The following is a 14,261-nucleotide window of genomic DNA, read 5'->3' on the forward strand; positions in this document are numbered from 1 at the left end:
GAAGGGTTCACGGTTGAAGGAAGCAAGCCAATGGAGGGTGAGATGTTTTTGGGTTCCCCTTCATGCATGATGTTTGGAGACTTTCAAAGAGATAGGGGATGTGTTCGAAGGCTTCATTAAGGTTGACACCAAGGACTTAAGCTAGTTAAGGCTTGGTTCTTTGAATTTGGTGGTTTGGGCTTTTGAAGTTGGATATTTCCCTAAATTGGTAACCTTGGAGGTGGAAGGTAAAATCTATGTTGTGAGAATGGCGGTTGAAGGTTGAGGAGATAGTGGCTAGAGACCCTAGTTCGAGCGAAGCCCCCACAACTCCGGCAGAGACTATGCATGTAAAGTCTCATTTAAGTCAATCGGCAGCAAAAAGAAAGGGGCTTTGGTGGTTTAGTTCTCAACGGTAAAGAGGATCGGTGCAGAGAGATTCAATTGGTAACAAATCCTCAGAGGACTTAAGAGAATGATGACGGGGTGGGGCTCGTAGTGTCTTCTCAATGTCCTGAATTGAATTCAATTTTTAAATTGGTCTTGGAAGCAAGGATCAAAGTATCGGTATCGGGTATCATATTGGATAACACGGATACAGATACAGATACGAATATGCTTTAGAAATGCATGGATACGAACTAAAGATATAAAACGTTAGGATACACTAGTGAAATGCATACAAATTACATAAATACATTCATCATACTAAACCAAAAGCTGAATTATCTATGAATAAGATATAAACACATGAGAAATGCATACTTCAATAGGTTATATAAAGAGAAGTATTACAATAAACAATACCGAGACTTTAGAACATTCAAACATTGTAGAATAATTATCACTCCTTCAATTTTATAATTATAATTTTCAAATTTTATTAATTTTTGGAAATATTTGTTAATTTAGTATTTTATTTAAATAAAAACCATTTTTTAAATAATAAATATGTTTTCATTTTTCACATATAATGTTTTTATTTTACACATAATTGTAAAATAAAACAAATAAATCATTTAAGGTAGATAAAATAAATTATATTTAATTTTCAGTTTTTATTAATTTTTTGGGAAAATTAAATCTTATATTATTCTTTTCAGATTTTATAATTATAATTTTTTGTTCCATTAATTTTGTTGGGAAATTTTATATTTTTATATAATAACTATTTTTTTCAAATAATAATTATGTTTTCATTTTTAACATATAATTTTGTGTAAAATAAAATATATAAATCATCTAAGGTAGATGAAATATATTATTTTTATAATTTTTAGTTTTTCTTTTTTTTGGTAAATTAAATCTTAAATTATTTATTTTAGTTTTCATAATACTATACTATTTTTAATTTGTATTAAAGATGAAAGACAATCCAAAAGTACTAAATGTACAATTTTGACAAAATAAACACGAATACACCTCCATATCAATGTATATCGGGTTGTATCCACCAATACAGTGTGATATGGGCCGATACGGAGACCAAGGTTCAAAGTATCGATATGATACGAATTTCGGTCTTATCGTATCAGTACTTAGAAACACCCGATACATATTTTTTTTCAGTGTTCTTTTTCAAAGTTTAGTTTCTTGGGAAGCTTATAAGATATTTTTTATTATTAAAAAATTGGGGGTCCGAAACACCTAGAAACAGGCGTTTCAGACCGTATTTTTTTCAAAAGATATGATACGATACGCCCTGTATCAGGCGTATCATATCGATACTTTGAGCTATGATGGAGACGTATTGTACTGATATGCACGACTCGTAGGATATGTATCCTGTATCCATGATCATAGATACGGATACAATACGCCCCGTATCAGGAGTATCATATCAATACCTTAACCCTTGCTTAAAATAAATAGGGTCTTTAGTTGAGATGGCAAAGGAGGGCGGTTTCATCAAGGGGAGGAGTAATGCCCAAACCAAACCAACCAAAATGGCTTCGGTGGGTTAGACTAACTCGGTAGAGGAGGGAAGAGTGCTAATCCTGAACCAGTCCATTTGGGCCCATTTAAAGGCGGCCATGGAGCCTAGGAGATCAAAGCTACATTTGACTTTGGTAGGAAACTTGAGGAGTCTAATTTTAGCAAAGGGCAGTTCGGATATCTTGCTAACCTATTCCTCCTCTCCTCTCTACTAACCCACTCAAATCAAGCCACGTGTCCCTCTCTATCCAACCTTCCAACAAATGTCCAACAACCTCCTTTAACTGATAATTAACGGCGGTAATTAATTACTGATAATTAGTAAATAATATAATATATTAATATAACTAATTAAATTCTAAACCGTTTTAATTAATAACTGATTATTAATAGTGATAATTAATTTATGATAATAATTACTTATAATTAACTAGTGATAATAATTAATTACTTATAACTAAATACTACTAATTAATAACTGATAATTAACAGCGGTAATTAATTAAGTTTAATTATATTATATTAAATTTAAGCCATTTTAATTAATTACTGATAATTAACAACGATAATTAATTACTGATAATTAATCAATAATATAATTAATTAAATTCTAAACCGTTTTAACAGTGATAATTATTAATGACTGATAATTAAAGTTAAAGGAGGTTGTTGGACATTTGTTGGGAGGTTGGATAGAGAAGGACGGGTGGCCTGATTTGAGTGGGTTAATAGAGAGGAGAGGAGGAATGGGTTAGCAGGAAATCCGAGACTGGTATACGATGGCGTTGGCCGAGGGGAATCAAGTTATAGCTCTATACCACTCATAGAGAGTGGGGAGTTAGAGGCTTTAGTAGAAGTTTTTCAAACTAGAAAGCCTTCAGCAGCTGAGCCAAGCAGCGTTTCCTTACCTGAGAGTTCTAGTACTTAGGAAAGATCAGAGGAAGCAGAGAGGCAAAGGGCAAGCTCGAAAGCTGTGGAGGAGAGAGCCCGGTAAGGCAGGGAAGCTTTGAGAAACTTCATATGGGAGGCTTAGGAGGAGAGGGAAAGAGAGAAGATACTCAGCGATGAAGAAGAAGACTAGGAAAGCAATATCTCTCTTTGAAGAGGCTGATGAGGTTTACAAGTTAGGAAGCTTGCCACGAAGCAGAAAATTAAATTGGATTTGCCTTTATGTAGACACATCTGTTAAATTAGATTTGTAGAGAGCAAAGTCAGTTCCGGGTAGGGGGAGGGGTGGCAGAGGAAGGTCAGTTTAGAGTGGTTTTCTTTTGTTCTGTTTCTGTTTGTGGTAGATGAGTATGATGCTTTCTTTTCAGTTCTTGTTTTGATTTGGGTGGATTGGGCTAGCCTGAGGTGGTTGGGGGTGGTTTTTGGTTAAGATTGTGAGTAAGACAAGAATTTCACATTCCTATTAGGTCTTTTTGGCATGTTCTCACTCTTGTCCCTTCTTTCTTATTTTAATAATTTTTTTTTCTATTTACTTATCAAAAAAAAAATGCTTTCCGATACAGTTGTAAGCCTTATGGTAAAAATAACAATGATGTTATTATTAAGGTTGGTTTCTTCGAAAAAAAAGAAATATACAAACCTTATGCACAATAAAAATAAAGAGAAATTAAAGTTAAAACTTTGATCGATTGACATGAAGGGCAAATTTGGAAGACAAATTTAAAAGAGATTGAAAGGGTTTGAGATAGTGGTTCATATGAATAAAAAATTTAAAAAATAAATATTTTTTGTCAAAAGTAATTGCATGGATATTTTGGACATCTTCTTGTTTCTATTTAGAAAATTCTACGAGAGGGGCCTACTTGAAATTATGTCAGAAGGTTAAGAAGAGGTTATTGCATTTATCAAACTTCAAAGGAGGTTTTAGCAACAACAAAAAACTTTAGAGGAGGTATCAGAAATTTACCCTTATTATTATTGTTGTTTGAAAATCTTATTGATGTGATCCAATTCATTTAATGTTTCCTCTATTTTTTCACTTGAGCTTATTGGTATTTGCTTCCTGTTATTATATTTCTCATAGATATGTAGAAAGCATGGGTTAGGAACACCGCACGCATGCACCAGTCCCAGTGGGACTAACAAATGAGGTTTACCAATTTCACAACTTTTACTATTAATTTCTGTTCCTTCTCACGTCTAGGCATGTATAGTGTTCTATTTTGTTATTCTGAATCGACTGCACACCTCTCTGAAGCTAGGAGCTATTGTATCTTACATATTAACCAATCAGTTTGGAAGAAGTATAAATACAATTTTATAGAGTATAAAACCTTGTATTTGTATTATTTTCTGTGTATTTACACTGAATATGTTTGTATTTGTATAGAAAAACCTTTTCCTCCATCCATGATAAAGGAGGGGGCCCTAGAGAATCTCTTCCCAATTATGGGCTAAAAAGTTATACCACCCCTTAGACATGGGGTAGTTATTTAATGTTATGTTTGTTCCTTGAATTCTTTGTGGCAATCCGTTTCATGAATCCGTTACGAATTAATTTGAAAAAAACCCAAAAGGTAAAATTTCATAGTGGTTTGTGGTGAAAGTGTAGTGCTTGGGCTACTAGGACCTGATCCATATTCATCTTATAGGTCCGAACTGAATATGAAGAGTTATGTATTTCGGGGGTTTTCTCTCTTGTAAAATAAAGTCTTTGTGTTGTGAGAGATGAATGAGACATTGGGTGTATTTGGGGCTTAGGGTTTTTTATGTAAAGTTACAACTCTGAATTTCTTCTCCATTGACAACTTCATAGTGGATTTATGTTCCTCTTTCGCCCGTAGATATAAATTATAAGCTGAACCATGCATAACAATTTCTCAAGAAGAACAAAATATATACATGGATGTAGGAGAACGAATGAATTTCTGCAATCCAACAAAGGTGAAAAAATCACCAACAGAAGTAGAAAAGCACAACTCCAATCCACCACAAACGGCGAGAGAAAGATAGGAGAGGTTCCCAAAAGAGATTGCAAAGTATGAAATAATAGAGAAGCAAATGAGGAAGATGCTTTTGTATTTGTGTTTCACAATGAGATTACATGACTATTTATATACAGGTCATAGATATGTATTCAAGGAAACTAACTAATCGATTTACACTATCAACTCCTATAATTCCTCTTGACAGATAATTACAGATAAATTAGCTAATGACAGCTATCAGTGGATATCTTTCCTTCAATACTCCCCCTCAAGTTGGAGCATGAAGATCCAAAATGCACAACTTGTCGACATGTGATTGGAAAGTTACTTGGCCTAAAGGCTTGGTGAATATATCAACTGTTTGTCGTTGAGTCTGGATGAACGCAGTTTTAAGCTCCCCTCTTTGAATTCGTTCGCGTACTGTGTGACAATCTAATTCGATATGCTTGGTTCTTTTATGGTAAACTGGGTTTGCTGCAATGTATATGGCTGCTTGGTTGTCACAAAATAATGTGGCTGGTTGTTGGTGTGGCACACATAAGTCATGCATCAAATATCACAACCAAGTGAGCTCACATGTTACTACTGCCATTGACCGGTATTTTGCCTCTGCTGAAGATCTAGACACCGTTGTTTGTTTCTTGCTTTTCCATGAAATTAATCATTTTCCAAGGAAGACGCAATACCCTGTGATAGACTGTCTTGTGGTGGGACAACCGGCCCAATCAACATCACAATATCCTACCAATTTCAACTCATTATTTGATGGGAAAAACAATCCCTAACCTGGAGATTTCTTTAAATATCGAATAACTCGGTATACTGCATCAAGGTGAGGTTTCCGTGATTGTTGCATAAACTGACTGAGAGTGGATACCGAGTAAGTGATGTCTAGCCGTGTGATAGTGAGGTAGGTTAGTTTCCCGACCAACTTGCGATAGTGAGTTGGATCCCTAAGTATTTCATCATTTGTGGGAGTTAATATCAAGTTCTGCGCCATTGGAAAATTGTCCGGTTTTGCACCAAGTAAACCAGTTGTTTCAAGAATATCCAGAGTGTATTTTCACTGGCAAATGGAAATCCCAGTTTTAGAACGAGCCACTTCTACCCCTAGGAAGTATTTCAATGGCCCAAGGTCTTTGATTTTAAAGCATGTGTTGAGGAATTTCTTGAGATCACTGATTTCAGCTTCATTATTTCCTGTAATGATCATATCGTTGACATACAATAATATGGCAGTAAAAGAAGTACCTCGTACCTTGGTGAATAAAGAGTAATATGCCCTTGACTATTTAAAACCAACACTCTGAACTACATATAAAAATTTATGGAACTAGCTTCTTGAGGTTTGCTTTATGCCGTATAGGGATTTGTTTAGTCCACATACCATATGCTCCTCATATCGACAGAGCCAGGGTGGAGGTTGCATGTATACCTCTTCAGTAAGGTCGCCATAGAGAAAGGCGTTTTGAACATCCATTTGATGAAGATTCCAATTTCGGACTGCTACCACAGTGAGAAGGCAACGAACTGTAATGAGCTTAGCAACAGGAGCAAATGTCTCCTTGTAATTGATTCCTTCACGTTGTGTGAAGCCTCGAGCTACAAGGCGGGCCTTGTACCATTCAACAGTTCCATCGGCATGAAACTTGATTTTACAAATCCATTTGTAGCCGATTGGATGATGACCGTGAGGTAGAGGAACCATAGTCCATGTATGGTTGGCTGAAACTGCTTGAAGTTTGGTTTGCATAGCTTCAACCCATTTAGGATCCTAACTTGCTTGTTCATATATAAGTGGTTCGGCTAACAAGGAAATAGAAGAAATAAAGTGCGGTGATCAACTGAAAAATTAGAGTAATTGGCATACCTGGAGAGTGGATATTTTGTACTAGACGTGGAAGAATTGATTGTACCATGGGAAAGCAGCATAGAATTGTTGATGTGGTAGTCTTGAAGGCGAGTTGGAAGTTTTATTGGGCGAGTGGAACGCCGTGGGGCAGCTGGGTTGAGAGAGGAGTCAGGTGATGGGGTAGAAGCTGCATGTGGTTCGTTTTCTATGGGTAAAGTGGCAGATGGAGTGGGTGCTGGTTGTTCAGGAGATGTTATGGATGCTAGTTGTTCATGTTCCATAGGTGAGGTGGTGGGTGCAGTGGTTGTGATTGGAGTGTTTGGGTCAGTAATGGTGTCTGGTGGTACTTGTGGATTTGGGAGAGTAGTGGGTTGTGGTGACAGGTGGTAGAGATCATCAAGTGGTGTTGGCAAAGTGGGTTGGTTTCGGTTAGTAATGGGTGCATAATTAGTGAAGGGAAATAGGTGTTCATGGAATGTGACATCTTGAGAAGTAAAAAACTGTTGTCTCAAGATCATATAGGCGATAGCCTTTTTTACCAAGTGGGTAGCCCGTGAACATGCATCAATGAGCTCGGGTGTCAAATTTGTGTTTGGGCTTAAGGCATAGCACAAGCACCCAAAAGTACGAAGGTGAGTGTATGATGGAGGCTGATGATGAAGTTTTTCAAAAGCTGTTTTGTGATGAAGTAAGGGTGTGGGAAGATAGCAAGCGGTTTGGACACTTTTGCCCCAAAATTGAGGTGGTAAATTGGCTTGAAAATGAAGGGCATGGGCAGTATTTAAAAGATGGTGATGTTTGCGTTCCACTACCCCATTTTGTTGGGGCGTGTAAGTACAGGAACGTTGAAAGAGAGTGCCATTTTCATTAAAGAAGGATTGCATAGAAATGAATTCAGTACCGTTGTCAGCACGAAAAGTCTTAATAGAAGTATGAAATTGTGTCTTTACCCATGAGAAGAAATATTTTAATAGAGACTATGTTTCAGATTTGAATTTCATCAAATAAATCCATGTGAAACGAGAATAATCGTCTACAATCGTATGAAAATATCAAACTTCTGAATGGGTTTTAAAACGGTAAGGTCCCCAAATGTCACAGTGAATTAAACCAAAACGTGCACTAGAAGAAGTTGAACTAATTGGAAAAGGTAGACGAGTGTGTTTAGCACGCGGACAAATATCACAAACATTAATGGTATCATAAATAATTTCTGGGATAGATTTGGACAGTGCTTGAAGAGGTGCAGAGGATGGGTGCCCCAAGCGTTGATGCCAAAGCGAGGAGAAACGTCTGATGGAATTGGCTAGGTGGACATTCTGCTTAGGTTTGAGATAATACAATCCACCATGTTGCTTGCCCAGGCCAATCATCCTCTTCGTAAGCACGTCCTGCACAATACAAAAATCATGAGAGAAGGTGACAAGGCATTTTAAGGCATGGGTGAGTTTACTGACCGAAATCAAATTAACTTTTAAATTGGGAACATGTAAGACACCATCAATAGTTAAATTAGGGGTTAATTGCATGAAACCAATTGAGTGAATAGGTGTTTTATCTCCATTGGGTAAGATCACAAAATCATGATTAGGTAATATATGAGCAGAAGTGGTAAGTTTATGAGATATGTGGTGTGTGGCACCACTATCAACTATCCAATACAAATATGTTGAAGAATCAGAGTGAGCAGCATAGCAAGTAGTATTAGGAATACATGTAGCATTCACAAAGGGATGGATGTTACCATTATCTTTTTTGTAGTAAAGGCATGAGTTGTTTGTATTCTTCATTGGTGAAGGTTGTTGTTTCAGAGTTGGGATGTGAAGTTGGTGAAGCTGGTGTATTGGCCTGAATGTTGTGGGCCGTGGGCTTCCTTGGTTTCATGTTTTTGTCATGAAACTTGTGACCTACAGGAAAACCCTTGATGTAGAAGCAATCCTCAACTCCATGGCCTTGACAGTCACATTAACTACACTTTAGATTTTTCTTTGAAGGACTCCTCCCATAAGTAGAGCCTTGTCGTTTTGTTGTATCTTGAGTGATTTGCATGCCAAGATGACCTAGATTTATGTCGCGAAGTGCTGCTGCCTCAGTTTGTATTTCATGTTGTAGAATTAGTGCATGAACCTTGCGAGTATCTGGAAGAGGACTAATCATCAGAATAGATCCCCAAACGGTTGCATATGACTCATTTAAGACCATGAGAAATTGCATGATATGGTCATTTTCTTCTCTGTCAACTAACTGTTTCAACCCACCACAAGTACAAGGAGGGGTCTGATATGATGATAATTCATCCCATAAGGCTTTGAGTTTTGTGTAATAAATAGAAACAGATTACACACGAGAGAAACTGTCTAAACAGAGAGAGGGAACGAGTATGCGACTTGCTCTGCAAGTTACACATTAATTAATTGAATGCTTAGTTAATAATGTAAGTGCATATGAGATCTGGTGTCTTTGTTGGGTTTCGTTTTATTTGGTGATAGCAAGAATTACTTGTCTTCTCTGCTAACAATGGTGGTATACCCCCCCCCCCCTTGTTATGGTATTCTAAATCCCTATTCTTTTGCAATGGTGACATCAGATGTTTTGCCATGTAGTTTCTGTGGCGGGAAGCACTAGTTTCGGTAATGAAAATGGAATTTAATATGGCTATTTTAGTCATTTCAAAATGATTCTTCTCTCGTCTCTTTGGAACTCGAAGGATATTTATGTTTTCATATGGCATCTAATGTGGATTAACGATTTTGGCCTAAATTACCTGTTTTCAAAACGATTCTGGTACTAAAGTGGGACTAGCCAAAGTACAAAATACTAATATGTAATTTACGTTTTTCGTTAATAATTTTTTCCTTTATTTTCAAAAACAAATTACATGTATAAGTTAAAAGTGTGTAATTTTTTAATTTTTATTTTTATTTTTAAATTTTAAGAAAAAATCAGTAGATGTAGATCAAATCTAAATCCAATCTATGCCGGAGATGTCAAATTTCGGATGGGTCATAGGTCCAAAAAATTGATAAATGCATTGGATGGGATGTAACTAGGTTCAAAGAGCGGTAGCTCGGTTGACGCATTGGATGAATTGTCTTAGTAGTGTGGTTTCAAATCCCACTATTCTCATCTCCATAAGAAAAAATTCGATGTGATGGAACAACCCTTATGGGGTGTCAGCAGTGATTAATGCCAAAAAAAACAAAAAAAAAACAGAACAGAGAAACACATTACAGCCCACCGCAGAACTCTAAAATTACATTCCCCCATAATCGTATCCTATATAAGAATTTGGCATGGATCCACGGTTAGGATTTATCCCACCTGTATGGTGGGATTAAGAATTGTGGAAAAGAAAGACGATAACCCTGGTGCTAGTGTTTGTGATGATGATGATGACAATCCCAAATTAACTTGGATTTTGCTGGACTTGATTCGGTGTATGCACGGTGCATTCCCAACCATATTGTATCACTCAAGATTCACATGATATTCCGTTCACATGTGCAAGATTATTAATGGTGAGGTTTGGCCCACTAATACATAATATTTTAATTTTTCAAATAAAAAAAAGTGATTTAGGGGGCACGAGAGAGATGGAACAAGGAAAAAATGATCCTACACCAAATCCTGGCCCTTCTCTCTGCCATGGGTAGACACCATTAATACACACGAGTGAAAAAAAAAAACGATCGCAGATTAAAATCAAAATAATGTGCTATCTAAATATATTATCATCCTTTTTTTCTTCCTTTTGATTGAATCAGGATCTGATTAAAAGTTAGGCCTGTTTACCACAAAATCCCTTCTTTTAAAATTCTTAATCGTCTTAGAACACCCATTTATACAAAAAAAGGCGCCTAAAATTTCTTCTCATGAAGTTTCTCAAACCCACCTAGAAAATAAAAAGAAAAGCACGCCTGAAATTATATAAATCAGACTTCATAAAGGAAAACCCAATTAAGAACAGCCTTGTCTAATAAAATCGTACCCGTCTCATTATGTCTCAAAATCTTCATGTTTGGGAGAACTCTTATTGAGAGAAAAGAAAAGGAAAACAAGGAATAAGAAGAAGAATGAGAAACAAATGACGAGCAAATAAAGAAAAAGAGAAGAAATAGCTTCAAGTGCAGCTAAATTTTTTTTTACAAGTTTTACAACTTAGTATCAATATATATAAGAATTAAAATATAAGTATCGAGTATTCAGCTATAAATACACTTTCAAAATATTTAAATATATTTCAGACGGGACACTATAATATATATGCACCAATACAAAAATATATTACGACGGACAGAATACACATAGAGATATACCGTTGAAAATGCATGGATACGGATATTTGTATCAGGTGTATTCCATATTTAATCCTTGAATGTGAATAACTACATATTTTTGAGAGTTTATAAAATATATGAATATTATAATTTTTTTTTTTTTCTATTTCCATTCGCTTGTACGCACAGATTAAAGAAGTTAGATCGTTTTGCAATTGAATTTTGACAAACATTTTAATACGTTTTTTTTGGGACCTGTCATATATCATATTCAGCTGTCGCTATCTCTACTCTAAATAGCCCTTAGGATACTTTATGGTATCATACAAATTGGTATGCAATAATAACTGGTACGCTGTATGAGTTGTCACGTCAAAACAATTCAAAAAGGTTTTGGATGGATTGCTGCCATTACATGAAATGTCAAATTCTCCTGTTGAAGTGATTCTCTATGACATGACATGACAATTCATATTTTTCAATAATTTCTATTTATGAACCCCAGATGTTCTACAAGTAAATGATATATGTACAAAATACAACCAATAGGGAAGGGCTCAGTTCTTTAGTTTGGTTCCGTTTGTTTGCCATCCAAACATTACAGTTTGTCTTTATCAGCATTTGTTTGACATGTAAAAATATAATGATTAGAAGTATAAATGTAATTTTTTATATTTTTGTACTTTAGCAAAAGAGTATAAATGCAAATATGTCGAACGCAAATCCTTGTATTTTATATTTCTTTTATACTTTTTTCCAAACGGAAAGATTATTATTATACTTACTTTTTAGAATACAATTATATGTTCTTCTCAAACCAAAAGACGAATAATTATGCAGAAATGTATTTGTATTTGCATCGCAATCAAACATAGCCTTTGTAACGATGACTAGAGTGCAAGGTTGTCATCCACACTATTTGGGGATAAAGCCCTGAAATGTGGCATACTAAGATGTAATAAATTGAAAGTATATCATCTATGGGCTGAAAATGTGGCATACTTGAACAATTGGACTGTTTGGTCCACAAATCATCCAAGCAACCGGTTATGTTTCACCCTAAAACCATTTCTGAGCCAAAAACCATTAACTTTCTCAGTGATCCACTGGCCCGGGCAGTCGAACCATTGACCTATCAATAGAGAAAGCAATTTTTAGCCGTTTTTTATTCTAACTATTTTTTTTAATTTTTTTATTTTCCAAACTAGAATTAATAATCTATTTGAACTGAAGGATCGAACCGCTGACCAAAAAACAGAAACCAGTGTTCAAAGCGATTCCTGTTCTTTTGTAATGAAATTTTGGGTATAAAACTAACTCGATTAGTTGGGTTAGAGGATAGAAAGAGGCTGCTGTGGGATATAAATAAAATGGGGTTTGTAATCGAACAGAAATTTGGGTTTCTCACAATTCAGGCCCATCCATAACAATCATCGTTTAGCCAAACAATCCCAATTATTTAATAATCGATTAAATATGGTAGAAACTAGAAAGACATCAAATAAAAAGAAAAGAAATAGAAGAACACGCGAAAATACAGATAGCAACAATTAATAAAAGCAGTGAGACAAGCCACTTATCTTCCATTCTAAATTTGAAACATCTAGATTTGCACACAGAGACTATGATTTCTCTTCATGGAGTTCGATGAGATATGTGATAATACTGACGTACTCCCTTAGTAAGAGTATGTAATTTGCAGTCTGACCAAACAATGTTTCGATGTCCATTTGCTGCCCACCTGGGATCAGTCCCCTGAGTATACCAAGCTTCCTTTCTACCAAGCTTCTGATTAGCCTGTCCATATTTGGAGGATCCATTTGGTTTCTGCCATGGGAACGATTTGAACTCATTGTTAGAGGAGCCTATCTTCAGTGTGTTGAAGATGGATCGATGCAGTTCATTAAACACGACAAATATTAGTAGCCAAATTTCCTGGCTGCTTCCATTTGAGATAGGGACGTCTGATAATATTTTTCGTTTGTTTTAGTTAACACTTGTCAAGGTACGTTGTCTCTGGAACAGGATTTGGGGAAATTTTTGTTCTTTGTTCAACCTATTCTAACTCATTAGGAAAATTCTGTGACTCTGCTGCAAGTCTTTTCATGGCACATTTTGCCTCTAATTATGTTCATTTGAAAACAGTATACACATGTATGGTTGATAAATTGGTCTATGTTTTTATTGGTTTGAATTGGACCTAAACTAAATTTCCAATAATCTGACTATAATGTTAAATCTATGTCCAATTTGAAACCAATCAAAACTGAACCTCGCATAAAATCACTTTATGAAAGTACTTTTATGAAATTATTTTTACGAAAACACTTTTACAAAAGCACTTTTAAAATTATTTTATGAAAGTACTTTTATAAAAACACTTTTACAATAACACTTTTATAAAATCAGTTTTATAAAAGCACATTTAAGAAAGTACTTTTGTAAAACACTTTTATGAAAATATTTTTATACAAAAACACTTACGAAATCGCTTTTACGAAAGAACTTTTACAGAATTACTTTTATGAAAGTACTTTTATGAAAGAACTTTTACGAAAACACTTTTACAATAGTACTTGTATAAAAGAACTAAAAAGTACTTTTATGAAAGCATTTTTACAAAAACACTTTCGCAAAAGCACTTTTATAAAAACACTTCTACAAAAGTACTTTTACAAAAGTACTTTTGCAAAATCATTTCTATGGAATAACTTTTATAGAAGTACTTTTATAAAAGCACTTTTATGATAGTATTTTTATCAAAACACTTTTATAAAAATGCTTTTTCAATGCCAAAAGGATATATTTTTGTAATTTTAATATGTTCTGTTTTTTAATACAGTTTTTTGTATTTCATTCGATTTGAATTGGTCCAATCTAATCCATTTACATTTTAATGGACTGGATTGGATTCGGTTTATATTGGATTTGGACTGGATTGGATCTAGTCCATTTGTAAGTGGATTCGCATTGGACTGGATCGGGTTGGACCAAATCCAGTCCAATTGACACCTCTACTATGAATAGCATTCTTCAAATATATACGAGAGCAAGGACCATAAATTACACAAGCACAATAATAATAATAATAATAATAAGAAGAAGAAGAAGAAGAAGAAGAAGAAGAAGAAGAAGAAGAATTTCTCTACAGTTTATATTTTGTGATTTAAAGGATCCCCTGATGGCCAGCTAGATGGAGATGCTTATCTCAAAAAATCGTTAGTTAAACATTCTATATGTTTTGTTCCATTGGAGTTTATAGATGAGGTGTTTCTCAAATAA

This window comes from Nelumbo lutea, chromosome 8 (assembly GCF_056320005.1).
Source record: "Nelumbo lutea isolate HS-2025 chromosome 8, American lotus-T2T, whole genome shotgun sequence".
Taxonomy (NCBI): Eukaryota; Viridiplantae; Streptophyta; class Magnoliopsida; order Proteales; family Nelumbonaceae; genus Nelumbo; species Nelumbo lutea.